The 25,284-nt window shown below is 22.9% G+C and overlaps 1 non-coding gene across 1 annotated transcript; it reads left to right on the forward strand.

Moving 5' to 3' along the window:
* The first annotated feature begins 7,091 nt into the window (after window positions 1–7,091).
* On the forward strand, window positions 7,092–7,163 carry Trnap-ugg. Its single transcript has one exon. It is a non-coding gene; the product is annotated as a tRNA-Pro (tRNA).
* The last annotated feature ends 18,121 nt before the right edge of the window (window positions 7,164–25,284 follow it).

Raw genomic sequence — 25,284 nt, forward strand, 5'->3', positions numbered from 1 at the left:
AGCCGGGAAGTTTGTCTGTTATTTCAGTTTGCCGTAAATACCATGGCAACATGGTGAAATATAGTTAAAAAAAAAAGAGACGATCTGAACCTTGTTTATGGAATAATTGGCCTCAAAAAATGGCCTTATATTTTTGGCCTTTTTAAATGGCCTTATGTTTTTTTGGCCTCTTAAAAATGGCCTTTTTTTAAACTAAAAATGAAGCCGTTTTTAAACTAAATGTATACATAATATTTTAAATATATTTAAATAAATAATTTCTTAGATCAAAAAAATAAGGCCATTTTTAAAGGCCATTTTTAAAAGGCCAAAAACATAAGGCCATTTAAAAAGACCAAAAATATAAGGCCATTTTTAAAAGGCCAAAAAAATAAGGCCATTTTTAAAAGGCCAAAAACATAAGGCCATTTAAAAAGGCCAAAAATATAAGGCCATTTTTAAAAAGCCAAAAAAATAAGGCCATTTTTAAAAGGCCAAAAACATAAGGCCATTTTTAAAAGGCCAAAAAAATAAAGCCATTAAATTGTTAAAAATATATTTATAAAAATTAAATTGTATCAAATTTATAATTACAGTTTGAATTTTCTTTGAGTGTATGAATATACAAAATCCCATGAGAGTCAGAATATTATATAAAATGAACCATATATAGGTAAAATTTTCGTAGATGAAACTAGACAAGAGAGGATGGTAAATAAAGTGGAAAGAGAGACAGAGAGAATGCAAGGGGTTGAGTTGAGTTTTTGATAATGGTTTGGGAATTGAAGTTTGTATTAGTGTGTCCCATAAATTTTGGTCTACCACGACACTGTGTCTACTAACACAGTGTGAATCGACTGGCTCATGTTAGGACAATATATACACATATTATATATTTTACTCTATGTTGTAACATACACTCAAATATGGTAACATGAACAGCAACGTAACATGAAAATAACCACTTCAATTTTCTTTAAATTGATTGATATAAAGTAAAAATTTTTGAGCTTAAAAAAGCTTCAAAAAAATTAAAGCTAATCTAATAAATAAATGTATAAAAAATTGAACGAATAAATAAATATATAATTTGTTTTTGAAAAAAAGAAACGACAATAAAAACAAATAATGAATTTTTTTTTTTTTGTTCGATTGTCAATTGGTTCTATAAATTTAATACAATACAATTTTATATTTTTTTTATCATTATTATTATGACTATTATTGTTTGAAAAATTGATCAAAAATACTGTTATTATTTCATAAAATAAATAAAATAAAATAACATTCATAGAATTGGCATCAGTAAAATAAACAGTAATCCGGATTTTCATGAAATACATTGTGATAAAAATCAAAGTATTCTTAATACAACTGCACAATTTCACCATTGATTTTAACATTTAGAGATTTACAGGGTGAAAAAAGGGGTAAAATTGCATGAAAAAAATAAAAAAGTATTAGATAAAAGTTTGAATGAAACTCGTTGAGTGTTTTGCTTCACTGAAATGTACTATTATTTATCTATATATAAAATTTGACCGAGAACATCAGTTTTAAAAAAAAATATCTTCCCATGGGTCTCAATGTTCAATCGTAAATCTGCCAACTTGAAAATTGAGTTTGTTAAAAAAATATTGTATATATTTATTTTAGTAAATTTTATAAAATATTATTTTTTTTTTTTGAATAAAGCTTTTCTTATATTATGATAAAAGCACTATTGAAATTTTAAAAAGGAAAATTAAAAAATCATTGTTATCATGTCTTTAATAAAGGGTAATTTTTTTTTTTTTTTTTAATGAATAGAAATATAGTAAATTTGATAATAACTGGAGCACACGAATCGTTATAACTGGCTGTTATTAGATTCTTGGAGGTTCAAAATAAACCCCTCAGGGAATTTAAGTCGTATCATTTCTTTACCTCACTTAACCCTCTTTCTTCTCTTTTATTTTTTTTATATTTCTTTTTCCTCTTTGAGATAGATATACCTGCATACATATTTAAAACAGAGTACACAGCTATAACAAGATTTAATGAAATTTACAAATTCAGTGGTTGAATATGATTTTCATCATACACTTGTTGTATATCATATTTTAAATAATTATATTCTATTTTCATGTTTTGTTTAATTTTTATTTTGATAGCTGACAGACTGACAGATTTTTTATTTTGTAATTTTTTTTCAAATGAATTATGTAGTTTATGCATAAATTTTTTTTCATTCATTTTTTAATTTTTTTTTGTTTTATATATTTTTGTGGTTTTAAAAATAATTTGACACTGGATTTTTTTGTATATGAAAAATGTTTTTATATTTTATTTTATTTTTCAATTTTTATTATGGTTTTTTTTTATTTTTTAACTCACGCTTTGTCGGCATCAGTCTTGTTCAACTGTAAGAATAACATGCAAGACAATAATTGTACTTTCACGAGTTGTAATAATTGTAAAATGAAAAATATTTTTTATAAAACAAAAAAAATATTTTAAACACGATTATAAATTTATTAAAAAATCAATATATAATTAATTTTTTTAATCTTAAATTTATTCAATCAAGAATATCCATTCTAGAATTTCCACTATTCTATATATTTTCACGTAAACAACTCGTGATTGTATATAGAAACCAACTCTTATGACCTAACATGTCTGTACAAAACATCCAGCCACAAACTTTGGAATTTCACAGGGTTGGAAACTTGAAAAGATGCATCAATAAATTCAACAACTTGATGGAAATATTAAATTAATTATTATTAATCAAATATCAAATTTTTTAAAACATTTCATTCTACAGTTGTAACATGTAAAAATTTATGTAATTACAAAAAATTAAACATGAAAGAAATCCGTAATAAAAATTTCGAAATTTGAATAAAGAAAAGTCCAAAAAATTTCTTAGAAAAAAATTTAAAAGTCTCAATCTTGAATTTCATGTAAAATAATTAATTCTAAAAATAATTAACAGATTACAATTGAAAAGAGGAAGAGGAAGAGAAGGGGGAGGATAGGGGGGAAGTTAATTTAATTAATTTATTTTAATTTTTACAATTTCTGAAATAAATTTTGAAGAAATTTAAATTTGTAAATTCTATTGAACAGTTTGGAGGCAAATAATCAATGAAAATTGTTTTTAAATTGATATTTTGTTGTGTAATAATTGACATAGTTAAATTTTAATAAAAAAAAAAATTCAATTTGAGAATTTTGGGGGCCCAAACAACGTTGCGTTTCATGGATCTTCGAGCGCTCGTGCCTTTATTGCACCCAGGCACTTAATTGTACTTTCACGAGTTGTAACAATCGTAAAATGAAAAATATTTTCTACAAAACAAAAAAAATATCCTAAACACGATTATAAATTTATTAAAAAATCAATATAAAATTAAGTTTTTTTAATCTTAAATTTATTCTACCAATTAATCACGAAAATACTATTTCAAAAAAAAAAAAAATACACGAAATTAATAAACGAGGAAGTTTAAAAAATAAATGAAATAATCTGGAAAATTTATTTACAGAAATTTCCTCAAATGAAAATATTTCATCTGCTGCAATCCAAGCAGACATTTGTATTCTCTAAATTCCAGTAGGCGGATATGTACTCACTCTAACTAAAAAATTAAAAAATAAACAATAAAAAAAAAAAAAAATACTCGACAACAGAAAAATAAAATAATGTTAATCAAAAAAAAAAAAAGATAAATTAAATATTTTTTTGAGCTAGTGTTGCACTTTGGATTCATGCCAATTCAATTAGATCCTTAAACGCGTAATTCTGGCAAAGAAATTCTTAGTCAATACAAAATCCACTGTATTTTTTTTTTATTTTTAATTTTATTTAATTCAATTTTTCTTTTTCCTTATGCTCAAGCCATATAGCAGGTGGTGAACGCGCGATTGGACTAGATAAATTCAATCCGTGTTACAGAACGACGTGCTTTCCGTCGAATTAACTTGTTCATGTACTTCTTTCTTCTAGTCACGCGTAACAACTCAAATTGATATTAAAAAATTTTTTTTTTAAAGAGAAAAATCAATTTTTTGAATTAAATAATTAAAAAGCTATACGTTATTTTTTCAAACACCATTTGAAATATGTAATTTACTAATTTATAAATTATGAAAATCCAAATTAATTAGTTAATTTATTTTCGAAATAAGTTTCACAAAATTATCAAGTGATTATTTTAAATTAAAAAATATTTAAATATTTTACTTTGTTAATTTAAATTTATGCTATTTTATCAAACTCATATGACATACACCTTTTTTTTCTGTTCTTTAATTTCTCATTACTAAAAAACCTAATCAAGCTAAATTATCCGTGTTATATTTTTCGACTTGTTAAGCTTCTTAATATAATTTCGTATAAAAAATAAAAATTACAAGACAACAAGTACCTGGTGTACATTATAAACAAACAAAAAAAAAAAAAAAAAAAAAGGGTAAATCTTGAAGAAGAAGCTTCATAATCTTGAAGAACGCTTCATAATTTTAAAGTGATAATTAAAAAATGCAGCAAAGAAAATTGGATGATTAAAAACAGCAACAAGAAAATTTTAAATTATAAAAAACATTGTTTGTATAACTGTGTATGTTAATAATAAAAATTGATAAAGATAAAAAATAATATTTAAAATATTTTATGACATAAATCGAAAATCAATTTAATATTTTTCAATTTGAAAAACAATTAATATTAAAATAGCCTTGATGGAATAAAAATTTGATAAATAATTTTGCAAGGTATATATTGATGATAAAATAATGATTATCGTTGGTCGAACATATTTTAAATTGTTCAGCGTATAATTAATGTTGACGTAGAATTTAATTATGAGCCAAGTCCTTTCTAACTGATGCTCATATTGAACTTGCTGAATATCATATTCAATTCATACAACAATCTACTCTATATACACTAAAATGACCTTTTTTTAATTTTCATTTAAACCAACACAAATTTTATAAATATATTACAACATTTAAATATAATACTAATATTATTTAAATTTTATTTTTCAAATAAACAAATCGCTCGTTTTGAAAAACTTGTGACTCAGAAATAGCAAGTTTTGCAATTGCTCTCCCTTTTGCAAAAAAAAAAATTGATGGAATTTCGAATTGAGTGCAAGTCATTGTTAAAATTTTTATCCTCAAATGCCATTTACATCAATTTTTTTTTTTTTTTTTCTATTCAATGTAAAATATAGAAATATTTTATTGTAAAAAATTTTTTATCAATTGATAATTTTTCTTTTTTTTTGAATTTTATTTTTTTCAAATTTCAATTGATACTATTATTAAAAAAAAAAAAGTTTTAGCAAATGTGGATGAAGTTAATGGACCTGACCAGCAGTAAATTGATGTTGTATGTTTTTTTTTTTTTTTAGTTTAAAAACTTTTTAGAGAACGTTATTGATCAAGTCAACACACAAGGCTTTTTTATTTTACCTCGTTCTCTTCTTTTTTTTTTTTTTTCTTATATATATTTATAAATTCAATGTTATATAAACTTTCAAATTTGAACGTGGAATTACGGTTTTAGCTTGTACAAGCTTGCACTGAAAGTATACAAGTCTGTTTATATTATACAATAGACAAAAAACATTTTCAACATTGTTAAAAGCTTGCCTTATAAACTTAGCTCTCTGTATAATAAATTTCACAATAAATAATAACAATAATAATTATTTATTTTATCTTATTCAGTAATAATTTTTTAAACTTTTACAACAATATTTTGTATTATTATTATTGTTTTTGTATATTATTTATATCTATAATTGAACTTGAATAAATTTCAAGTTGTCTTGTTAAAAAAAGAAAATCATTCTCAAGAATGCTTTGACATCATTAGAATAAAATTTATATATTTTTTAAATTTAATAATTTTTTTTTTTTTTCTTACCCAATGATATTTTTTTTAGTTTATTATTATTTTTTATTTTGCTCATTTGTGTATATTTTATGAACAAGATAAAAAGATGAAAAAAAAAAAGGATTATCAAGAGAACGTGAAGCTCCCAAATGAGTGAACCGGAACAAATTGAAAAAAATAAAAAAATATATAAATAAATGAACATAAAATTTGTGTTTATTTGTAAAAAAAAAAAGGACCTTGTTAAATTGAAATTTGAAATAAAGGAAATGATAATTTAATCGTCAAGAAAAGCGTAATGATGATAAGGAAAAAAAAAATGAATATAATTTATTTTTTGTTTGTTTAATTTTAGAATTAAAATTATAAATTGATTAATTTAATAAATATATGATATTGCATCTGTGAATAATACAAATGATAGTGGTCTTTGGTGTTTAACAGTGTGTGTGTTAAAACCACTAGATAAACTCGTCTTGTGTCAACCTCTATCACACCTTAAACTTCCAGTTGCTTCCAGTAAAAGTTTAAACATTCTCATTCCAGCATCTAACCATTCTAGAATTTCCACTATTCTATATATTTTCACGTAAACAACTCGTGATTGTATATAGAAACCAACTCTTATGACCTAACATGTCTGTACAAAACATCCAGCCACAAACTTTGGAATTTCACAGGGTTGGAAACTTGAAAAGATGCATCAATAAATTCAACAACTTGATGGAAATATTAAATTAATTATTATTAATCAAATATCAAATTTTTTAAAATATTTCATTCTACACTTGTAACATGTAAAAATTTATGTAATTACAAAAAATTAAACATAAAAGAAATCCGTAATAAAAATTTCGAAATTTGAATAAAGAAAAGTCCAAAAAATTTCTTAGAAAAAAATTTAAAAGTCTCAATCTTGAATTTCATGTAAAATAATTAATTCTAAAAATAATTAACAGATTACAATTGAAAAGAGGAAGAGGAAGAGAAGGGGAGGAGAGGGGGGAAGTTAATTTAATTAATTTATTTTAATTTTTACAATTTCTGAAATAAATTTTAAAGAAATTTAAATTTGTAAATTCAATTGAACAGTTTAGAGGCGAATAATTAATGAAAATTGTTTTTAAATTGATATTTTGTTGTGTAATAATTGACATAGTTAAATTTTAATAAAAAAAAATTCAATTTGAGAATTTTGGGGGGCCCAAACATGGTCGGCTGAATGGTCTAGAGGTATGATTCTCGCTTTGGGTGCGAGAGGCCCCGGGTTCAAGTCCCGGTTCAGCCCTAATTCTTTTTGCCGTCTCTCCCTCTTATCTCTTATAACATTTCAAAATATTTTTTTTATATTTCAGATTTTTAGTTTTTAGTTTAACGCTAAAGGTGGCTGATTTTAATCTCATTTTAGAATTAGCTCATTCACTGAAAATATAATAATTCAATTTTACAAGCTGAAAAACTATTAAAAACAAAAATTTAAATACAGCAAAGTAGTTTACTATTTTAATAATAATAATAATTATTATTATTACAAATGTAAAACTTCAATGTGAATGCAAAAAAACGTTTGGTTTTCAAAGTTGGAGTGCAAAGTTCTTGGTAGAAAAAAAATCAAAGTAAGAAAAAGTAAAAAATAAAAAAAAAGTTGGTATTATAATGGTACAGCACTCGAGGGATGTACTTTGCGAGATAGAATAGAGATACCCGAGGGTTATTATTTATTATTATTTCATTTTGTCTATAGTCTTGAAGTAATGTTGAATAGATACTAGAAAAAAAAAAAAGTAAAAAATTTACAGTTGAAAGATTTTTTCTACCAGCGAAAAAGAAAACTAAAAAATGGTAGCTCGAAATTTGCAATTTTGATGTACCCTGTGCAATTGAAAGGAAGCAAAAAAAAAGAGAGAAATCTTTGATGTTGATTCATTTGTAAATTTTTTATTTATTTATATATTTAAGAAATAAAAAAAGTGAGCGGTTCAGTAATGGCTCGTGGTATTGTGCAGAAAATCCACGAGAAGTTGAATGAACGTTAATCACGGAAGTCAGATGACCTTACCGCAACATCTATCAAGCTCAACAATATAAAGAAGAAATTTTCCACATTTAAAAGCTCAATAAATGTCGAATAGATACTTTCTACCACAAAAAATCTATTTTATTTATTGTCAAGATTATATTTATTCCAAATTTAATTAAAATTATAAACAGAAAGTATATTGATTTGACCATTAGAAGTGACCGCATTCTATTCAATGAATATTTTATTTTGTAAAACAAAAAAATTTCATTCAGTTGAGTTGAAATTTTAGAGCTTTAAATAAGCTTCTTAAATATTTCCAACAGAAAATGTTGTAAAATTTTGCGTGCATGAAATATTCATTGAAATATATTTTAAAATTTTTAGATTTATTAATTTTGATAAGTTAAAGAGCTTTTTATTAAAGAGCTTTTTTCTACTGTAATTATATTTAGGTTTGTAAATTAAATTTTAAAAAAGAAAAAAAGACAGGTAAATAACATAGATAATTTCAAATTGATAAATCAAATATGTAATATTAATCTATATTTATTTTGAAGAAGTTTGTTTTTGAACAACTAAATAATGAACCAAGTCATCTACCTCTCATTTTCTTATGTTTATCTATCGACTTCAATTAAAATCGTCTTTCTCAAACTTTAACTGTGTTAAGTTTAAGATGACTTAAGCATATATCTCAAAGTACAATTAATCATTTAACTATTAAATTATGATTATAATTTTACCATCAGACTTTGTTGAAAAATAAAAAGTTTCATTCTATTTTTAAAAAAAGCTCACCCAAGTGAAAAAAATATATTTATTGGAAATATAAAATAAATTTAATTTATATTTAAAATATATGTGAATTAAATTTGATTAATGTTTTAAAAAATATAAATTTAATTTAATTTAAATGTAATTTATATTTAATTCATATGTAATCTATATCGATACAAAAAGTAAATTTATTTCATATTTTTGAAAAATATAAATTAAATTTAAGTATTATCCAAATTTTTGCAATGTCAAAAAATTTTAAGTAAATTTATTATTTTATGTTTTGAAAAAATAATAAAATAGATTTACTTTTTTATAGATATAGATTACTATGAATTAAATTGTAAATTAAATGTAAATTAAATTTAATTTATATTTTTTAAAACATATATTAAATTTAATTCACATATATTTTAAATATAAATTAAATTTATTTTATATTTCCAATAAATATATTTTTTTCACTTGGGCACTATCAATTTTTCGACGTGTTATAAAATATTTAATTAAAAATCAATATTACCAATGGAAAACAGAAAAAAAAAAAAACTAATTTTAACTAGAGATTATCTAGTTTTTATTATTTTTTTTTTAAACTATTCAAAGTACTTGGTAAATATTATTTTTAATTTTTTTAAAAGTTTGAAATTTTTCAAGAAAAAAATACATATTTCCATGATAGAAAAATTTAAAATTCTTGTGAAATATTAATTTTTTAAGTCAATTTTAATGACTCAAGTTTTTAAATTTAATTTGATATATGTAATTTAATTTTTTATAGTTTATTTCCTTTGCTTTTAGTGGATTTTTTACTTTTTTTTTTCAGTACTTTGAATGAAACAGTCATCTGAGAATTCCATCAAACGACATCTAGATGTTGGTTACATACATTTATAATTTACTCTCAAATACATCAACATTTGTTGCTTGAAAAAAAAAATAGAACAGAATAATATAAATTAAAAAAAAAATAATAAATAAAATTTAAAATTTGTTTTTTACAAATAATGTCATTCCATTAAAATACATCAATTAAATAAATTAAATTCTCCACGTAAAATTTAAAATTGATGAAAAATAAAAAAATTTAAATTAAAAAATAAAAAACCATTTATATAAAACACGATAATTAAAATAGGAACCAAGCTTATCTGAAAAGATTAAACGTGATGTGTTCTATATAAAGCGAAAAAAGACTCTCAAAAATTTTCGTGTTCAGAATACGAAAATTAAATGCTAACGAGTGTTTACCATTTTTGTAAATTCAAAAAAAAAGTAAAATTAATTAACAAATAAAATATTTATATTCACAACGAAGCTATACATATTTTTTATTTTCAAAGTAATCAATTTTTCTTTCAAACTTTCCTACTGTGTTTTCAAATTTTTATCACTACGAACAAAAAAAAAAGTACTAGAATAAAAAAAGGAAAATAAATAGTCGTACTTTGTACTGGATAATTGTCTTAAAACCCATGTTTATCCGTCTAGTACATATTTTTTAGTAAATGTGTGTTCAACAAAGAAAAAAATAGTCAACACTGTGACAAATTATTTTGAAAATAAATGAGAAATAAAATTGGTATAGCAATTTAAATAAAAAGCGATACTATGGTGGGACGCTTCCCGCCTATCCCACCTTCGTAAAAAAAAAAAACATTACATAATTTAAAATTGTTTTAAAATGTTTTATAATTATATATCACATAATAAAATAATGATTTGAAAAAATTATATTTAAATGTAATAAAATAGCTAAAACATTTTCAACATGACAAATTTTATGTTGGATTATTTCCAAGATAAAATTATACCTGAAGTAGATTAAAATTGCACGTTTCAACGATAACCCATTTCTCATGTAACATATCACCTGCTATACTTCAACCCTTTTCTCAACCGCAAAAATATATCATGTCATGCTTCTTGAATTTTAAGTCATCAGTTGAAACTTTTTCTTTTTTTTTTTTTTTCATATATTTCTACTTTTTTTTTATCTCAATAAAAAAATTATAAATTAAAAATTCTTCAAGTATCTTTACTGCCTTTTTTTTGAATTGAAACAATTTTTTTTCAATTTTTTTTTTTTTATAGAAAAAGCAAATAGAAATTGAGATGAAAGTAGGTAGAAATTTTTTCTTTTTTTTCTTTTTCAAAATGTTTGACTTTTAAAGTTTGACCATTTTAAATGGGTGAATTTTTTTGGCATGTTTTACTGAGTTATTTGTTTTTTATACATTTTATAAAAATAATGATAATGTCAAAGAATTAAAATAATGTTTGAAAGACGAGTAAAATAGTTACTTTCATTGGCCATTTAAAAAAAAATTTTTTTTTATATTTTTTATATACTTTTTAAACGCCCAGTTTTTCTATTTTTTTTTTTATCTTTATTTTTTTTTTTTACAAGTATATTTTGAAGTCTGTTGTTTTTCGAGAAAAAAAAATTTAAAAAAAATTGAGTTTCCCGCAGTTTATCACTGCAATTTAAAACGGCAAAAAAAAAATTTAAGAGCTAAATTGTTTTACAAATTGGTTTTTTATAATTTATATTGATAATAAATATTTTAAAAATTTCTAGCGATAAATAAAGTAAAAAATCATGTTCAATAACTGTATAGATATTTTTTTAAGAAACTTGAATTTATTCAATCTATCAAAGTATATATTTCTTGGTTTTTTTTTAACTCGTTTTTTAAAGAACTCGTTAACTCGTCAATCAGGTTCATAGAAGAATGAAAAAAAAAAAACCTATTTCTTATTCATTCTGAGGAGAATTGAAGAGGGTGAGTGAGCAAGACATTTGTCGATGGAAAAAAGTTTTAAAGAATAATGGAGATGAAAGCTAAAAATAAAAAAAAAAAAATTGAAAAATTCTGACGGGTTTAAACCACGTCATTGTTTAATAATGGAAACAATTGTGTCTGCAGACTGATTTACTAAAATATTCTCGACAATAAAATGAATATTGGTTTTTGAAATTGAAATAATAATGATACTGTAAATTTATTATGTCTTTTCATATATACATAAACTTATTGAACAAAAAAAAAAAATAAATATAATGATAAATAATTTTTCTTGTTAATCAACTTGCGTTTAAATTTAATTTAAAACTCGAAGAAAAGTCTTGATTCAATTGGATTAAGCTTTTCTCAATGAACGCTTGCTTCTACCTTTTTTTTTTTTTTTTTTTTTGCATCGATGAATGAGTCAATTTTGTATTCGAAAAAAAAATAGATAAAGTAATTAACAAAATAAAAAATTTTAAAGTTTATTTTTTAGGTTTTTTTTTTCTATGGAGATAAGAAGAAAATTTATATTAAAATTGAGGAAAAAAATAAATAAAAAACTGATATATAATTGTAGAAAATGATAGCTTTAATTTCAGTGAGAAATATTCAAATTTCAATGACAAAAAGTTACTTTAAAATTGGAGAAATTGCAGTGAAAGCACATTTTGACATTTTAAAAATTGACTTGCATTTTCATTTTGAAATATAATAAAATATAGTTAATTAAAATTTCATCTTGGATTATAAATTATTAATTTATAAATATCTATTACTAAAAAAAGACAAAAGCTTCATATCGAAATGAAAAAAGATATATAAAAATTAAAAATTCATCAATTCCCACATCCTAAATTAAAAAAAAAAATTATTTCTCCATTTCTTTTGAATGTAGCTTTAATTAACATCAATCAAGAGTTAAAAAAAATTGAAATTTGTTTTTTATATTTACACATCATATGAATACAATATATTTTTTATATCTTTTCATAAATTTTTTTCACATTTTTTACTAGCCAATGAATAATTTTAATTATTCCAGTAATTGCATGAAATAAAATTCAATTAAAAAAAAATTGTATATTCACACCAAATATCCATGTTATTTTAATTAAAATTCTCATATATAAAACAGATTGAAAAAATTATCAAAAAGAATAATAATATATATAATAATTTGTCGAAATTTTTTTTTCTATTTTTTATTTATTTTAAAAATAGCAAAAAAATATATATCATCATTAATGTATGCGGTGGGTAAATGAGCCAGGACACATGAAGGTGTAATCCCGGTAATCCGGTGGCCATTACGCTAATTTCACATCCAACCCTAATGTTCTATATATATCTTTTATACCTTGCTAACTTTTACCTACACTCTCTTTGCCTCTTTAACCAACCACTAGCTTTTATCTTTTTCTTCCATCACAATTTTGTAACATTTATTATGTTGGCTACACTTCAAATATCATCTTGTAAATGACTCAATTTTTTTTATCATAAATCTAAAAAGACTCTGTTTATTAATTTGAGGTATTATTAAAACTGCAAGGTTGTTCGACATATTCGCTGTAGGGCTTTTTATATATTCACGATATTTTTAATATTTAATCAACATTTTATATCAACTCAATATTATTATTTTTAATTTAAGCATTGTTTAGTAATTTTTTCGAGGGGTGTATTCATGGTGTCACTCTGAGTGTAGCCATGGTGTAGCAGCATGTAGCACAGCCGATGGAACGGACGCATAATTTTCTTGTTTTTTCTTTATTTATTTAACAACAAACGCAATGCTGGAAAATTATAAAAATTTGTAAATATATAAAGCAAAACCTCCTGAATATTATCCATACTATAGATTTTCAACCGAAACGTTTATTGTTAAATAAATAAATACAGTAGCAGTCATTTAAAACAGCCAATTGAACGGACGCATATTTTTATATTTTCTTATTTATTTATTTAACAACAAAGCTATGAAAATTCTAAAAATTTGTAAATATATAAAACAAAACCCCCTTATAATTATTTTATATTATTAAACTAAAAACGTCGAAAGAATATTTGCTCCATTTCGAATTTCGATTGTCAATAAAATGCGTTGTGTCGAAATTAAAATTTTTTTTACAGAAATTAAAATAAATCCTTAAAATATTTAGAACATTGAGATAACACAACAACAACATAAAAAATTTGTATAAAATAAATTGATGATGTATCAAAGTTGTGAACTGTTCGTTAATTAACTGTCTGCTACGTCATCTATTTAACCTCAGGAGCATATACAAAATCCCTTGAAGTGCTTTTGTGTATAACAATTTAACATGCAAGAACTAAATTTAAGACAGTAGTTAAGCCTATATCTTGTACATAAGAACACAAAAGACAATCAAAAGATTAGACTTATCAAACATTGATGAAACTAGTTGCTGATAAATAATTATTTGTTGAAATTAAAAAATTAAGAAAGCTATTATATACCTCATTTTGTTGAAATATTTTTTAATATTTTATTTGTTTTTTAATCAGTTGAGGTCGAGGTCGCATTAATGTCAGTTATTTTCGTTGAATATAGTAACTTCATCAATAAACGGTTTCAATATGAAATTTGCTAGTTGAAAAAAAAAAAAAAATCATAAAAAAAAATCAAAAGAAATACGGGTGTATTGAGAATTTCAAGATTTGGGTCAGCATGGTATTACCAATCTCGTACTTAAGCTTGAGTTCATGTGACTGAATGAAATTGAAAAAAAAAAAAAAAAAAAACAATTTCAAAGTAAAAAACGCAAATGAACGATTGAAAAAAATGAAAAAATTATTTTTTTTTTTTAAGCTGACCATTAAATGCATATTTTTTAAAAATTTTTAATTTAATTTTTCATCTATTTATTACTTCAAATTGTGCCAAAACTTTTTATTAGAAAAAAAAAAAAAAAAATTCTATCAAAAACTCGAATAAAATTTTCGATAAAAAAAAAATATTATTATGAAAAAAAAATACATGTACAAATATCCATCAATCATTGAAATGATATGTCATAAAAAAAAATAAAATATTTTTCTAAAGTGATTGGTTTTTCAGAGTGAATTGCATAGATTTTTTTAATTTTTTTTTTTTTTCGTCGCGTCAGTATCTCTAGAGGGACATTGAGAATAGCAAAAGGTTTTGAATATTTATACTGATTTCGTATTTGTGTCATTCATACTCATTCAGTTGGATAAGTTAACTCAGGTATACATATAAAAAATTTTTTTTTTCTTCAATTTAAAGTACAAAAAAAAATATAAAATCCCAAGGCAATTTACGAATGATTTTCATTTAAATATTAATCGATTTTCCAATGTAAAAAAAAATATCATAATGAAATTTATTAATTAAATTAAATGTATATAAAGTTTTGAAAAAAAAGCAAATAATAAAATGATGCAAGAGCTTTTATTAAAAGACAAACAAAAAATCTATAAATAAATATGGCAAATGATGAAATTTCACAGATAAAAAAGCACAGTAGTTTTAGTAACCGGATATCTAATAATAACATAAAAAATTTTGTGTCACATATAACTTGCGGATGTTGGAAGAGATCGTTGAATGCAACCAAAAAAAAAAAAAAGCAAATACCACTTTGTACAAGTGTTCTGAGTTTCTAAATTTTTTATTTTTGTTTATATTTATTTTCAAGACGTTTTCTGTAAACTACACCGGATGTACATACCTTTAAACTCTCACTTTAACATCCGTTTAAATTTATTTTATAAATTTAAAGTTATTATTATATATAGTTTAAAATATGTACAACATTTTTAACAATTTTTGAATATCGATTTGCAAAGTATAATCATAAAAAAAAATGAATATTTAATAATAAAAATTTATTTTGAAAATATTATGCATATAAAGTTAAGGTAAATGTTTGAAAATTTTGTGGATATATATAAGCTTTGACACAGTGACTTTGTTATCGAACATTACGAATAACTACCTGCAATTTTAAAAGAGGGATAAACATTTTATACAGCTGAAATAAATCGACAAAGTAACTTTAAATTTTCAGCAGAATACACTATTACATATTATTAATTTATTGATTAAAAAAAAACTTGATTTTATTTACTTTAATTAATTCATTTTTATAGAGATATATTTTAATTTTTTACTACTGTTATCAGACATTTGTTAATCAACATTTTAATTAAAAAAATTCTAGTGAATTTATGAATATATAAACAAATGTTAAAAATAAATAAATAAAATTAATAATAAATAATTTTTTCAAGTATTTCAAATATACAGAATAATATTATTTTTATTTTTTTTTTATTATTCACATCAACAGTGTTAACTCATGATGGATTACTCGCTTTTACCGTGGTTTAATTAACGCCTCACCGCATGACTCGTATACATGTTGTATAATGTCCGAGAGAATATCAAGGCTTGTATAATGTGTTTCTACTAATTAAACTTCAAAAAAAAAATTTAGAAAAATTTATATATGCTTGTTTTTGTTTGTTAAAAATGATAATAAATAAATATTATTTGATAGAAAAATTATATCATCAATGGGTTTACAAAGAAAACGCAAATAAATAAATTGAAAAATTATATCGAAAATTGATGAAAATTTAAGTAATATTGCACGACATTTTTTCCTATTTCTTTTGATTTATTTTCTGTTTGTTCTTTACGTAGGTGGGACGCTTCGCGTCACCTACGTATTGGATTTGTCTACCAAAAATTAAAAAACCCTCTCATTTCTTGAGTAATTGTCAGAGACACTTTGTGTTAGAACCAAAAAAAGCGTATTTTCAATCTCTTTAATTTGTATATTTTCGATTTTTTCTCAAATAATTATTAAAGTTGCCAGAGCCAAAAATGTTAAAAACCTTTTTTTTTTTTAAATATTAAATAACTTTTTATCTGTAAGCGTGATCGATTTGCACCGACTAATTAAAAGTTTCCTTTTATTTTGATCTTTAAATCGCCGCTATTTTGAAAACGATATCTTTAAAACTCACGGAGTTATTAGAATTCTAATAGAAAAATTTGATGTGGCTGTTTTTTTCCCGATTTACATTGGAACCCAACAAAATCATGTTTTGTGGAGATTCGACGCGCAGTGTTGGCAGCCCTGCTTAGTTCGTCTCACTCACACAGATGAACATATGTTTATGATAAAATTTCATAGTGTTGTGACTAAACAATATGACATTTTATTTGAAAAAAAAAAAATTACACCAACTAATAATTGCACATAACCCACCGGAGTATTGAAAATTTTAATTTTCGTTATATATGATTTTTTTTTTTAATTTTAGCCAATTTATAATAAATATACTGTATTATATAGGTCAAGGTAAAATAAAAAATAAATATATTATATAAAAAATAAAAGAATAAAATTATTGTTATTTAATGCAAAAAAGATTAAGTATAATTAATTGAACATAAAATAGGAGGTGGAATGCAAATCAATGTTGATTTATTTATATCGACTATAATGTTTTTATTGTTATCACAAAACAGATATGGCAATTAGTAAGTTATATATATAACATCACTCGAATGGTAATTTAAACATGATATAATCGCTTAAATATTCAACCCCCATTTCCACCCGCCAATTTAAAACGTTCAATTTATACAGTCCAAATTTTTAGTTGTATGAAAGAATTGATTGATCAAGTATCAAAGTTTCAAATGTCAAAAGATCGATTTAATTTGTATGAAATAAATCTATCATTGAATTACCATCAACAATATAAAAACACAATCAGATTTTAATATATTTTTTATTTTAATATTGACTTGTATATTCCATTACAAGTTACGATATTATTGCACTCAAGTTTTTCAATCAGAAATCAAGTACTCAGCTCGAATAACTTTCATTTATTTTATCTATATACAAAAAATTCTCTTATTTCTTTATTTTTATCAAAATATAAAAAAAAAACACGGAAATTCTTTTGTCTCTTGTGATATATATACTTTTTTAATTAATTTTTTTCACGTAAAATTCATCAAGTTATAAATAAAAAATTTATCCCAAATGAGAGTATGAAAATTAATTGAAAAAAATAAATAAATATATATATTTTGTAAAAGGGTAATAAATTTAATAATTAGTAATTAAAATTTATTTTTTTTCATTACTGGGTGTAGTGTTGTTTATCTATTTGGGATTGATTTGTTGAAAAATATTTATATAAAAAAAAGTAATTGAACAAAGATCCCGAGGGTACTGAAAAAATAATAATAAAAACAATTTTGTGGTATATAAAATTGGATAAATTTAGAACAATGGAAAATTTTGTCTAAAATTTTCAACGTGAAATCAATCAACACTTCTCGTTGATAAATTTATTGATCAACAAAAACCAACAAATTCAATTTTCTTGTAGCATCAATTTTTTTTTTCAACTTTTTTTTTTATTCTTGTAAAATTTCTGATGATTTATAAACACAAAAATATTTTTATCAACACGACAAAATATTTTGCAAAATGGAAAATAAGAAAATACATATGAAAAATTGAAAATAGCATGAAAAATAATTTTACAAAGAGAATTTTAAAATAGTGAATTCATGAAAAGAAAATATATAAAAATATTTTTTTTATTAAATTATTGTAAAGACAAGTGTTTTGGTAATTTAAGTAAAATTATTTTATTAATTTACGACATGAACATGCTGAGAATATTTAAGGTTTACAAGTTTCTCTTGTTCTGTACAATACTCGACACTAAATATTCAAAATTATTATCATTTGCACACCTGGATTACACAGTTATCTACTTGTTCGAGGTGTCTTTGCCAATTGCATATGCCGCCACTTGTAAATTCATATAAAAATTATTATTTCTAATTATTAAACTGACATTTATCACAAATATAAATCCCCTCAATTTATTATTCAAATATTTATTCATAAAATTGATATTGTCAATCAAAAATATCTGTAAAATTAAATTTCCATTTCCAAGTTTTTCTCATATATTTTTTCATCAACTCAAATTCCCTAATTGAAACAATTTCATTTTTTTTTTTCAAGATATTCCATCATGATTTGGTAGTTTATCGATTTTAAAAAATAAATAAATAAATAAAATATATGAAGAATTGCATAGTGCACTGAATATTTTAAATTCACGCTTTCGAAATGTTTTTTTTTTTTCGAAATCAATCTAGCTTTTTCATTTTTTTTTTTTTTTATTACTTTCCATTGTAGTGTTATATAAAACAAGCAATATTTATGTGTCAAGAGTGAATCGATATTGCTAAAATACACGATTATATTTTTATATTTTTATATTTTTACCTTTTTTCCTCTTTATCATTGATATTAATTTTTTTTCATTTCGTATTTTTCTCAAATCGTATAGTGTGGTCATTACTGAACGAACATGTGGGTCAAAATTACGACTGAAAGGACTTTTATTTTTCCAATGAATTTTATTTTTTACCTTTTTTCATTAATTTATTTTAACCCTGCTAAAAAATCTAGCTTTCAAATTAAATTCTCAGATGTCTATCTACACTTTTTTCGTTTTCTATTTCTTTTAGTTATTCGTTATTATTACTATATCGAAATAATTATAAAAAAAAAGGATAAATATTAATTAGATGTAATTTATTGAATATTAATTAAATTGTTTACATTTTGAATAATTTATTTTTAATTTTAAAATAATTTGCAATTGTGTGCATGAGATATCATTTAGTATATAACTTCTAATCTTGTCACGTAGAAAATCAAGTTTCAAAACTCAAATTAAAGTCAGCAAAAGTCTTTCAAAATAATTCGATTAGCAATTTCCAAAGGATATGTGTGAGTGTGTGTACATGTGTCTATTATATTAATCTATCATTTTTATTTTTATCGTAATAATTTTGTTTTATTATTCATGTAACAAAAACTACTTGAACTGGATTTCCATAAAACTTTTTTCGATATAATATTAAAATATTATCGAAATAATTATGATAAATATAGGATACATTTTTAAAAATTTAAAATGATTTATAAATAGAAAGAAAATGCTGAATTAGAGCAAGGATAATCACTTGAAATAATTTATATTCAATGCAGCAAAATATATTGCCAAAATTTTAAAGATATTTTCCACATACATCGACATCTTTATTGAGACTTTTCTCAATTAAATAAATAAATATTTTTTTTTTTTATCTTACCGTAACAGGCACCATTAACTTGATAAATTTTCACGATTTTACTATTTTTTTTTTTTTCTCATAAACACTTTAAATTCGTTTGTTAGAAATGAAAAAGAAAAAAAAGCTCAGAGCTTTTTTTGTTAATAGCACTGTATAAATACATACGTATTGGAAAAAAAATAAAAATAAAAATAAAAAATTGTATCGACTGATAAGAAAACATTTACTTTCTTATCAAAATTGACATTTTTTTTTTTATATTGTAGTTCAATTGATTTCGTGACGATAATAATTCAACAATTCCTGAATGTGTATTTTTTTTTTTTCCTGTTCTTTTCATGTTTCACCTTTTTTTTTTTTGTTTTATTTTTGGCAATTTTTATATTTTTTTCCAAGGCAACAGTTGGCAATCAAATCGATATATACATATATTGGTCGGAAGCTGGTGTAGACTAGATTTGAATATCGATTAGAATGAGATGAGTTGAAACGCGCGTGCCAAACGTCAATCACAAAAACGTGTTATCAAACTTTAATGTTAAATTAATTAAACTTATTCAATCAACAATCATTTTCATGTATAATCGATAATATTTATCAACTTGTTGTAGGACAAAATTTATTTATTTAAAAATTGTAAATATACGGAAATTAATTTTGTTGGTATTGACAACAGGATAATAAAATGTTCAACGTTGAGTTGATTTAAAAATCATTTTAATATATATTTTATAATAGTTTACCGGAAGAAATAATATTGCAAATAATATTCGACATATTCGCTGTAGGGCTTTTTATATATTCACGATATTTTTAATATTTAATCAACATTTTATATCAACTCAATATTATTATTTTTAATTTAAGCTAATGTTCTATATATATCTTTTATACCTTGCTAACTTTTACCTACACTCTCTTTGCCTCTTTAACCAACCGCTAGCTTTTATCTTTTTCTTCCATCACAATTTTGTAACATTTATTATGTTGGCTACACTTCAAACATCATCTTGTAAATGACTCAATTTTTTTTATCATAAATCTAAAAAGACTCTGTTTATTAATTTGAGGTATTATTAAAACTGCAAGGTTGTTCGACATATTCGCTGTAGGGCTTTTTATATATTCACGATATTTTTAATATTTAATCAACATTTTATATCAACTCAATATTATTATTTTTAATTTAAGCATTGTTTAGTAATTTTTTCGAGGGGTGTATTCATGGTGTCACTCTGAGTGTAGCCATGGTGTAGCAGCATGTAGCACAGCCGATGGAACGGACGCATAATTTTCTTGTTTTTTCTTTATTTATTTAACAACAAACGCAAAGCTGGAAAATTATAAAAATTTGTAAATATATAAAGCAAAACCTCCTGAATATTATCCATATTATAGATTTTCAACCGAAACGTTTATTGTTAAATAAATAAATACAGTAGCAGTCATTTAAAACAGCCAATTGAACGGACGCATATTTTTATATTTTCTTATTTATTTATTTAACAACAAACGCAAAGCTATAAAAAATTCTAAAAATTTGTAAATATATAAAACAAAACCCCCTTATAATTATCCGTATTTTAAATTTTCAACCAAAACTTGTACTTGTGTTTTTTGACTATACATTTCGTAGTCATGGTGTCACTAAATGTAGCCATAAATAGCCCCTTAAATTTTTTGTTATAAATAAATTAAATTAAGCCTTCTTCTGGCTATTTTTTTTTTACTATAATATTTTTTTTTATGTTCAAAAAATAGATGATATACATATATTCTCATGAAATACTTGTTTATTGTTGTTGTTTTTTTTTAACAAATTTAATTCATCAAAATTTTACTCAAATATTCTTAATTTATACAGGAAATTTTATTGTATATACAACTAAAGTTGAAAGCTTCATATATTCACCTATTTGCGTATATACAAAAACGGAAACCGGACACATCATATCACATTTACATTTTGAATATTAACCTTAAACCATCTTTGTTAATACGCATGCACATTTATTTACCATATTTTTAAAATTTATTATTTTATTATTACTATTTGTATTGCGAGTTTTTTTTTGTCTATTTTTTACTACGATTTGAGATACCGGTGGGAATGCAAACTATATAAAATTGATGAAATAAAGGGCAAAAAAAGGAATGAAAAATAAAAAAAGAATAATCCAGCCATTCAGCACGACATACCTTATGGCTATCAAGTTTTTCAACGAGATCATTGGCCTCTATTGGTATTCCATGCTTTCTTTTCTACAATTTTTTTTTATTTTATTTTTATCGTTTTTCATGAAATGCATTTATTTTATTTTTACATGTTATATTCATGTAGAATTTTTGTTTTCACATCAAATGTATATCCAACAATTGTTCAAGAAAAAAGAAACACACAATGCAGAAAATGTAATTCTATATTATAATTTTAATATGATTTTTTTAAAAATATAAATAATTTTTAACATGTCTAATATGTTTATAAATTTTTTAATTTAAAATGTAGTTTATTTATTTTTAAGAAAAGGGCGCTGAAAATAAAAATGAATAAAAGAAATTTCATGTTTTATTTTAGTTTCTAAAAATACGAAAAAAATGTATAAAATATATGAAAAAAAAAAAAAAAAATTGCACACGCGTCTGCCACAATTTAGTTTGTATTTTTTATTTTTTATTTTTGTTATCTATTTATTTTATTTGCTTCCTCCAAAAGTAGTATCATATCCGGGCACGTCGAGGATGCCGTTTTCACCGATCGGTACAATCCTCGACATCTATAATATAAGTTTATTTTGTGCAAGTTTTATTTTGTCTAGATTGCCGGCATATACGTGCAAGACTTTATACTAAACTTTATCATAAAAAAAAAATTTCATTTTTTATTTTTTACGTCAACACGTAAATATTTTACACGAACGACTGTCAAATCAACGGTAAAAAAAAATGTTTTTTTTTTTACAATATTTTTCAATTTAATTTGAAATAAATATTAAATTAAAATTTTTTAAAAAATAAATTTATTTTCTTTTAATCTTTAAATATATTTAAATTGTTTTTTTATTATTTTAGGAAAAAAAAAACAGTTGGAAAAAGTAACAACTCAATTTTTGTAATATATTCATAAAAAAAAAAAAAAAGAAAATTTAAAGAAAACACTTTTCAAACTGTATGAATTGAGACTGCTATACTTGAAATCTTGTTTAGAAAAGTTAAAAAGAAAAAGTATATAATGAGACTGAGGTTTCTCACTGTATTTTTTATTATTTTTTTTTTTCTTTCAATTTTATATCATATTTTCAATTTTTAAGTTTCTTAGCTACTTTATGCTGTAATTTTTTTTAAAAATAAATCTTTGATACTTTAGAAATTTTTTATATAAAAAAGACAAAATCCCTGTAGAGATATTTGGTATTTCACATATTACATTCGAACTTTGAAGTTTGTATACACATTTTGTTTTTTAAACAGCGAAAAGTTTGAATTTTTTTTTCTCTCATGTTTCAAAGTTGATCCATGCCGCAGTCGGTGAAACAAGCTCACAATATATATTTAAAAAAAAAAAAATATTTTCGATAATAACAAAATCTATAAATATATATTAAATAATAAATGAAAATAAAAATAAACAAAAAAAAAAAAGACCTCAACGTATCGAATTTGAAGAAAAAAAAAAAATAAAAATAATTTTTTTTTCAAATGTATTTAAAAATGAATAACTATTGAAATTTTTTATATAAACATGAAAAAGTGAATACAGAGTATAAAGAAAATATAGAAAAATAGTTGAAAATTTTTTTTAAAAAAAATATGGAAATACTGTCGTGGGAATTTGTAGCGAGGTGGATGTTTAAATCGATCTAGCAATGTACTTTGTCCTGCAGTTCCTCGAAGGACTCGTATACATTGCCACAGAATACATATATGGATATACATATACATACAAGTATTGTATAGAATAGATAACGATGAAACTATTTCAAGTCAGCAAGGAAATTCCGATAGATCAAGAGGAGCCAAGGGATGTATACAAGAGGCGACGCAATAGATGTTAAATTCCTACGTCTCGTATTCATACGATACCACATGTTGTTCAACCTGAGGTCATGAAAACTATATAAATTATTATCAAATCGTACATAAATTATAAATCAAGTTACCTTAAAATAACAATTTAATTAAATTATTATAATATAATTTAATTAAAAATACACAAAAGTAATTGAAATATTTATTTAAAAAAAAAATAATAATAGAAACATATATAACGAAAATTAAAATTTTCAATACTCCGGTGGGTTATGTGCAATTATTAGTTAGTGTAATTTTTTTTTTTTTCAAATAAAATGTCATATTGTTTAGTCACAACACTATGAAATTTTATCATAAACATATGTTCATCTGTGTGAGTGAGACGAACTAAGCAGGGCTGCCAACACTGCGCGTCGAATCTCCACAAAACATGATTTTGTTGGGTTCCAATGTAAATCGGGAAAAAAACAGCCACATCAAATTTTTCTATTAGAATTCTAATAACTCCGTGAGTTTTAAAGATATCGTTTTCAAAATAGCGGCGATTTAAAGATCAAAATAAAAGGAAACTTTTAATTAGTCGGTGCAAATCGATCACGCTTACAGATAAAAAGTTATTTAATATTTAAAAAAAAAAAAAAGAAAAAAAGGTTTTTAACATTTTTGTCTCTGGCAACTTTAATAATTATTTGAGAAAAAATCGAAAATATACAAATTAAAGAGATTGAAAATACGCTTCTTTTGGTTCTAACACAAAGTGTCTCTGACAATTACTTAAGAAATGAGAGCGTTTTTTAATTTTCGGTAGACAAATCCAATACGTAGGTGACGCGAAGCGTCCCACCTACGTAAAACTTTTTTTTTTTTAAATTATATTTCAACAAAATTGAGAATAAATAATGTAAGGAAAAAATTTAAACAATATATAAAAATAACATAACATCATGGATATAAGAAAATAAAATAAATAATAAAAAAAGTTGGTAACGGGCTGACGGAAATAAGTTCGACGACCGGAACAATTTCAACAAGAGTACTAGGCAACATCAGGATGAACGAGAAAACCAAAAACTTTGTTCAAGGAATTTTGTGGTATACCAGAAAATTGCAACGAATAAATTTATTTCTATGCTTATATACTTTTCATCTTATTTCTCTTATTATCAGTTTTTATTTTTTTTACTTTTTCGCACTTGAAATTTGACATGAAACTTGATATAACGCATAAATTTGAAAAAATAAAAAAATTCAATTGTTTAAATTTCAAGATAATATTGTGTTTTGTTGAAAATTTTATTTTGTTAATTGGATACATAATAATCCAAGCTGTTTATACATAAAAAAAAAAAAACATTTAGCACTTGTAGAAAATATTTTTCATAATTTATTCATTTGTATTTTATTTTTTTTGTTCTATTTTTTTTTCATGACCTTTTGAAATTTGAAATAAAAAAAGATATTATTAGCTTAAAAATTTGAGCTACACTGTACCGAACGATTTAATTTTTAAAAATTAAATTAAATTTTTATTTACTTTTTTTTTTTAAGAAGATTATATAGCAAGTAAGTATGTAAGTTACACCGTATAAAAGTCGGAAACTTG

This window comes from Aphidius gifuensis, linkage group LG2, assembly GCF_014905175.1.
Source record: "Aphidius gifuensis isolate YNYX2018 linkage group LG2, ASM1490517v1, whole genome shotgun sequence".
Lineage (NCBI taxonomy): Eukaryota > Metazoa > Arthropoda > Insecta > Hymenoptera > Braconidae > Aphidius > Aphidius gifuensis.